Source organism: Tamandua tetradactyla, chromosome 5 (assembly GCF_023851605.1).
Source record: "Tamandua tetradactyla isolate mTamTet1 chromosome 5, mTamTet1.pri, whole genome shotgun sequence".
In the NCBI taxonomy this organism is placed as follows: domain Eukaryota; kingdom Metazoa; phylum Chordata; class Mammalia; order Pilosa; family Myrmecophagidae; genus Tamandua; species Tamandua tetradactyla.
This window is the reverse complement of record NC_135331.1, coordinates 188,619,982-188,626,899: the sequence shown is the minus strand read 5'-3', so window position 1 is coordinate 188,626,899 and position 6,918 is coordinate 188,619,982. Positions and strand designations below refer to the sequence as shown.

At 38.7% G+C, this 6,918-nt stretch overlaps 1 protein-coding gene and 1 pseudogene across 5 annotated transcripts in view; both read left to right on the top strand.

Moving 5' to 3' along the window:
- The first annotated feature begins 256 nt into the window (after nt 1-256).
- On the top strand, nt 257-1,970 carry LOC143682537 (ubiquitin-fold modifier 1 pseudogene; annotated as a pseudogene).
- A 2,859-nt stretch (nt 1,971-4,829) lies between these two features.
- Nucleotides 4,830-6,918, top strand: part of ECHDC1 (ethylmalonyl-CoA decarboxylase 1) — a 53,048-nt gene continuing 50,959 nt past the window's right edge. The window contains exons 1-2 of one of the 5 annotated variants that reach the window (XM_077162843.1): nt 4,830-5,084; nt 6,516-6,618. The gene's annotated coding sequence lies outside the window, so the exon portion shown is untranslated. Of the gene's footprint in view, nt 5,085-5,113; nt 6,290-6,515; nt 6,619-6,918 lie in introns of those variants that run through there. The other 4 variants (XM_077162845.1, XM_077162842.1, XM_077162846.1 and 1 more) reach the window with 4 other exon arrangements.

Sequence of the window (6,918 nt, the reverse complement as noted above, 5' to 3'; positions counted from 1 at the left end):
GGACAAAAATGTAATGAAATCTTGTATTGGTATTGCCATTTTCTTGGTGTCCAAAACACATTATGGATTATAAATAATCTGAAATTAATTTTCAGAATAAGAGGTACACCAGCTATCACAGTATGTAAATGGAGTATCATGCCATGGGAAAATTCTGGGAAAGAATGTAAAAGATAGGGCTCAGAATCATCTCACCTTCAAGGCAGGTAATCATTGGTTTAGGGCTCTTGGCAGGTTATACTGTTCATTCCCCAGCATGACTAATCTGCCGCATGTGAGAGCAGACAGGGCTTCAACATTTCAAGGGATCAAATAAGACCTTCAAGCACAGAAACACAGATATTGACAATGGAACCTGCCAGGGGAAACTGATATCTCTGAGAGGTATGTTGGGATTAATAGTATATTACATCAATGCAAGAATCCAAAAGATATACGAGCAAATAGAACACAGAAGCCCATCAAAAAATAATGCAAAGACCAAGTGATATTTTTATTCCAGGAATTAAGAAAATGTTCGTATTAGGAAACTTATTTTTATAATTAATTATATTAACAGCTCTAAGGAAAAGATACAGAAGACTAATTGTTTTAAAAGCCAACATTCATTTGGATAAAAACTATAAAACTTATAAAACTCTATAAAAACTCTCATAAAATAGGAATAGTTGTATACTCCCTAAAAAGGATAATTATATCCATCTCAGTCCCAACATCAGCACCTTACTTAACGTGAAAACAGTACATTCTTGCTCAAGGCTAAAACAGAACAAGTTGTGTGGCTATGACAACTTACTTAGTATTGTCCAAAATTACTATTCATTACTATGAGTAAAGAGAAATAAATAAGTATAAAAATTAGGAATTAAGCAATATCTACTTTTTCATATAGCACTGTTGCTTAATAGAAACCCAGAATGATCTTATTATAACTATAACTAATAAGAGAATTTTGTGAGTGGATCTGATAAAAATACTAGTACTAAGATATCTAAGCCATTAGTTACAATAATATAAAAAACTAGTCAAAGTAAAGCCCTATTCACAATATCAATAATAAAAAAGATAAAATATCTTGGATTAAATTTAAGATGTAAATGTCAAGTTATATTTGAAAAAAATCATTGAAATGTTCAACACAAAAGAATATTTACATGGGTGGAGAATATGTTATATTTCGGATAGGAAAACTCAATATTATAAAACTATAAGTTCTCCCTAACTTGGCCTATATGCCATCCCAATAAAAATATCAAAATATTTTTTAACAAAATAAGGAATTCTAAATTTCATATAGAATAACAAGGAATGCTAGGAAAACTTTAAAAAATACTGAAAGACTAGCCCTATCTATATTGAAATTTATTGTAAGCTATGATATTTAAAGCAGATCTGTGAATAAACACATGGATAAAACAGAATAAAGGCAGATATTGGCCTAACTTATAACGGAATTTAGTATATGATAAAGAAAATGTCTCAAAGCAGTTGAGTCTCTATCTCACACTTTATACTAAAATGAAGCCATAAAAGAACTACTAAAAATAAGGGAGAATATTTTAAATTATCTTACAGTGTAAGTCCAGAAGACATAAAACAAAAAATTAATAAATATGGTTGCATAAACTTAAATGACTCTATGGAAAAATTATAAAGTTAAAATACAGAAATTAAACTTCGGTTAAAGTCAAAAGATAAAGAATAAGCTGGTGGGCTGCTCCCCCAAGTCGAAGGTTTCTTTCTTAATTTCACTGACGTCACACCGGCAGCTGTCCTACAAAGTACTCAGTGTTCTTGAAAGCACCCCTTTTGCAGCAGACTTAAAAGTTTGCTGCAGAAGAATTTAAACTTCCTACAAGTGAAATAATTACCAAGGATGGATAAGAACAAACCCTGCACAGACTGCTGGAAATGTTTTTCTAAGGCTTGGCTCAGAACTCAGAATTAACCCTAAGCATCGCATTGGATGAGGTTAATGTGGTCTACTCGGAACTCATGTGTATCCACTTTTGCCCTTCAAATTGGGTTCTTTTGCAATTCAACTCTTCCCAAACGGGATGGACAGATAGATGTCCTGCCCAGACAAAATGTAGGGTTAAAAATACATTTTGAGGTTAACAAATTCTTTTGGAATTGTTATAAAAGGCAAAAAAAAAAAAATTATAATGAAGTGTGATATGGAAAAGAAAATATTACATGCCTCAAGATTGAAAGCTACTTTGAGTTAATCTGTCAGGAAGAGTGGATATTGAAAAGTTCTGACTGCAGAACATAATATGGGTAAGGGAGAAAAAAGGTTTAACAATGTAAACAATTTAACAATGACTCAAGTGGGATAGGGGAATACAATTATAACTGAATATGGGTAAGGAAAGGAAAGAATGCTTAATGTTAGCAGTTAAATGACGCAAATGGGATAGGGAAACAAATTTATAATTGGATATGTATTTTATGAAAATTCAAACGTTAAAGAAACATAAATGGTGATATTTTATTGTAGGGCCAGCAGTTAAAGGGTAGCTAGGTATTGCGATGCTAATATTACAGTGCATTGATCTATAGTTTGTAGTTTAGTACTGTGGATTTTCCAGTAAAAAGTATTTTTATACTGAGCTTCATGGGTAAATACACTGAAATGTCATACAGATAGCTGAGCAATCAGAATATTACTGGAAAAGAAAAACTGAGAGAGGAAGGCTTGGGATAGAAAATATTTTGTCTACAATTTGTCTACAGGTTACAGGGAACATTTGTCTACAGGTTATAGGGAGCAAGTGCCAGATATTTTGGTCTCAGCCCTCCCTGCTTTCCACCTTTCTCTTCTCTCAGAACACTAAAATGTCAAAATATCGTCTGTTTATGGTTTAGTCACCAAGTTGATTCCAACATATCAGGGCTAATTACGAATGTATACATAGGGATACGACAAGAACTGCCTAAGAAATGAAAACAAATTAAATAGAATTCATTATTTTAGTCCACTACCTAACAACTCAACACCTCATTACAAATTTCCATCTGTTCCAGTTACACTTTCATGGCTGTGAGTGAATAGGCACTACTTAAGTGGGAGTAGAGAAAAGCAAAGCTGTTTTATGTGTTTAGGTATTGCAGTCATAGTACTGTAAATGAATGCCTTCCTTTGTGTTGACTTCCTTGAATCTTCACCAACTGCCATGCTTCTTCCCCAATCTCCAAATTCATAAAATGCTTTCGACCTCTTTTGAGAAGTCTTGTGTAACTACATATTTTATCTCCACTTGTTTGTAAATTCTTTGAGACCTGGCAAGTAACTACGTTCTTGAGAGAATTTCCAAATGATACACTTTGGTAGATATTTTTTTGGTAGATACAAAGAAGATACTGTGGTGGTTAATTTCATGTGCTATTTTGGCTAGGTTATGATGCCCAGTTGTTTGGTCAAGGAAGCAAAAGCCTGATGGCAAGGTATTTTGTAGCTGGATATGCATCTAACGTTGGTTGATAGCATCGATAGCTGATTACATTTACAATGTACAATGATTGACCTGGACAATGAGGGGCATCTCCTCATCCAATTAGCTGCAGAACTTAAAGACTGAACCGTAGATTTCAGAAGTCAGAAAGAATTTGTGCTTCGCTTCAGAATAAATTTATGTTTTCTCCTGTAAAATACAATTTCACCTTCATTGGAGTTTCCAGCTTGTGGCCTCCCCAACAGAATTCAGATTTGTCAATCCCTACATGGAACGAGCCGATATTTATATAATAAATCTCTCTATATACACGTGTACCTGTCAGTTCTGTTTCTCTGGAGAACCCTAACAGATTTTATCAGGGATGTATGAAACAATGTCCAAAGTTCAAGCCTCTCAGCTACAGACACTTGCAACCTCGGAAGGTTGCCATACCAAATATCCACATACAGAACTTTAGCATAATTACATTTGTCACTGTCACCATCCTGCTGATAGATTAATTCTCCCAAATCACCTTTAACTGTACAACTTACTCTGCTCAGCAGTGTAACTGCTTAGGTTGTCCATTACATGTTTAGTGGTACTCAAATGTTTTTAAAAAAATGACTTCTCCCTACCAGTCCAAACTTGATTTCCATTTCTCCCCTTCCTATCACACATATCTCTGTACTCTAAAATATGGCTATCATCCCTGCACCAGTGCTTTGCAACATTCCGTTCCTCCCCCTAGATTATTCCCTTTCCTTTTTCAAACCCTCCCACACCCTAAGACCTACAGTCAGCCTCCACTTAGACAAACCACCGCCCCTTTCAGATGTCTTCCAAAGCACTTCCTCTGTGGGCCACAGAACAAATACTGGCACACAATGTTAAGCTTGCTGGTTTTTATAAAGAGCACGTCGCACACAGGACTTACACTGAATATCAGGTAAAACATTTTTAAGTTAAAACACCCCTCCTCACTCACCACCACAGATGTCTAACAGGGGACAGCCTTCGGTATCTTCTCTCCCCTCGTGATAGCCCCTTAATCTGGCTTTCTCTCCTACTCCCTTTCCCCAAGTCCCCTCGTTTACGTCCGAGCACGGAAAGAACCCGGGTTCAGAGGTGTCCCTTCACCGGCCCTAAGCCGGTTACGCAAAACCGAAGGTGCAATGCCTGTGCAATAAAGACGCAAAGAAATCACACCACAGCACATCAGGCCGGGACGCTCGCGACCCACCAGCAGGAAACGGCTCCGGGCGCGGGGCGAGGGGCCTTCCGGCGGGGGCGCGACTTCCGGGTCAGGGACGTCCGTGGGCTGGGTGCGGGGGAGCGCGGGAAGGGAGCGGTCCGGAAGCGGGAGCTGTCCGGAAGCGGAAGCGGGACGCGCAGAGCGGAAGGGGAAAGTCGCCGCGTCGACTTCCTGCGCTGCGCAGCCGCGCTGCGCCTGCAGAGTGTTGTGGCACGGCTTGGAGGTCTCGACTGTCCCCAGGGAGGGACTTCAGCGCTGCCTCCAAAGAATTCCAGTCGGCCCCTCGCCCTGACTGCCTCCCGGACGTGGGAAGGCAGCAGCTGGACGCCGCGGACCGAGGTTTTGAGTTGAAGGAGGCGTTAACTGTTGGCAGTCGCGATAATAGAGCCTAGGTTGGTGCTCGAACGGGGGAGTAGCAAAAGATGAGTAAAACTTGCGTGAGAACCTGGACGCAAAACCGACGTTAAAATTTTCAAAGGAATGAGGGAGGGCTGATTTCCACGCACTAATACAACTTCTAAATACTTTCAAGACCCTGTGCCAAGTAGGTTAGGGTCCCTGGGACTTGTGTAATCGTCTTTCCGCTACCTTATGTTCAGTTATTTTAGTTAACTAAAACTTTTCTTGCGTCTTTTGTTTCATGCAGCCAACTTTTAGATACAGAAATGGCCAACTCAGTTTGATACGGTTTCTTTCTTTCCAGAATTCTTCGCAGTTGAGCTTCAATAATCTTTTTAAGGGTTCATGATTGTAAAATCAGTGGTTTTAATACAAGTTTACTAGATAAGAAGAGGTTGAAAAAAGCTGATGACTTTGGGAGAACATCTGCCTCAACCTCTCCTCCTCTGTCCTTTTCTCAGTTCCAACTCCGAGAGCCTATTATGTATCAGCCGTTGCACTAGGTCCTGGAGGTACAGAGATAAAGATGGGCAGGAATAAACGAGGACTCATTTTTTGAAGGCCTGGGACTCTTTTGCAAGAGGAAGGGTAGGAGAGGGTATAATTGTGATACTTTACAGGGGAAGGGAGGAGCATGACAGTGACGCTTTACGAGGTTCTCACCTGAGGGATGAATATATAATGAGTTGAGGCGTAGGCAGTGATCAGCATTCCTGCAAGGAAAGCCAGCTTGTGAAGAGGCATGGAGTTGAGGAAGGGTGAGTTTGGGGAATATTAAAAGGGGTAGTGGGAGAATTGGAAGCCCTTGTGTGGAATTTAGTCTTGAAGAAAATCATTTTTGACAGTTACTATTTGTCAGGCACTGTTCTGGGCCCTGCAAATGCTCTCTTGGAAAAAAAATCATTTTTGACAGTTACTATTTGTCAGGCACTGTTCTGGGCCCTGCAAATGCTCTCTTGGTACAATATCTAGCATGAGTGAAGGTTACCAGAACAGGAGACTTGAGAACAGATAGCAAGGGAACTTTATGTAATCCCAGGTGTCAGAGGAGGTAACTTGAAATTACCCTGGGGAAGAAAAAAGTGTAACAGGTGGATCACATATACAAATGAAGAGAAAACCTGAAGGACTTGAACTGAAGTTCGTTTTGGCTGTGTGAAGAAGGAAGGTATGGCTGCTGTATAATGAAACTTGAAAGGTAACTTATATAACAGTCTAAAATAAATTATTTCTGCTGTTTCTTTACTACCTGCCTTGAGCTAATTGTTTTCTTATTAAGTTATGGGTTTGTATTACTTTTCTGGATTTAGTGACTTATGTAAAACAGGTAAAAACTTTTGAGAGAACATCTGGCTAATTTCCTATGCACTGAGGGGACCTACACTTTTAAGATGATGTTTTGAATTTATTTGATCATCTTTCAGGAATCTGAAAAAATTGGAAAGGGTAATACCCTTAATTTCTGGTGGTCGTAGGAGCTCTCTTCCCTTTTTACAGTGGCTTGGCAAGAAGCTCACTCAGCTGACTGTAAGTGCTTATGAAAGTACAATAAGGCATCCAGCATAACAAGTTTTAAAACATAAGTTTTGCCCTGAAGAAAGTTAATACAATCGTAAATGCCTCAGAACTTTCCCACTGCCTTATGATTCTGGAACTAATCCAAAATATTGCTTGTTTACTGGGTTACATTTTAATTACATGCTTATACAGAACCTAAATACTGGTTCACTGGTGCTTTCAGATACTCTAGTAGATTAGTACTAGTAAAACTTTTGTTGTCTTATCAGTGAACTCTTGTCTAATTTAGTCTCTGAATTTAGTGTGGAA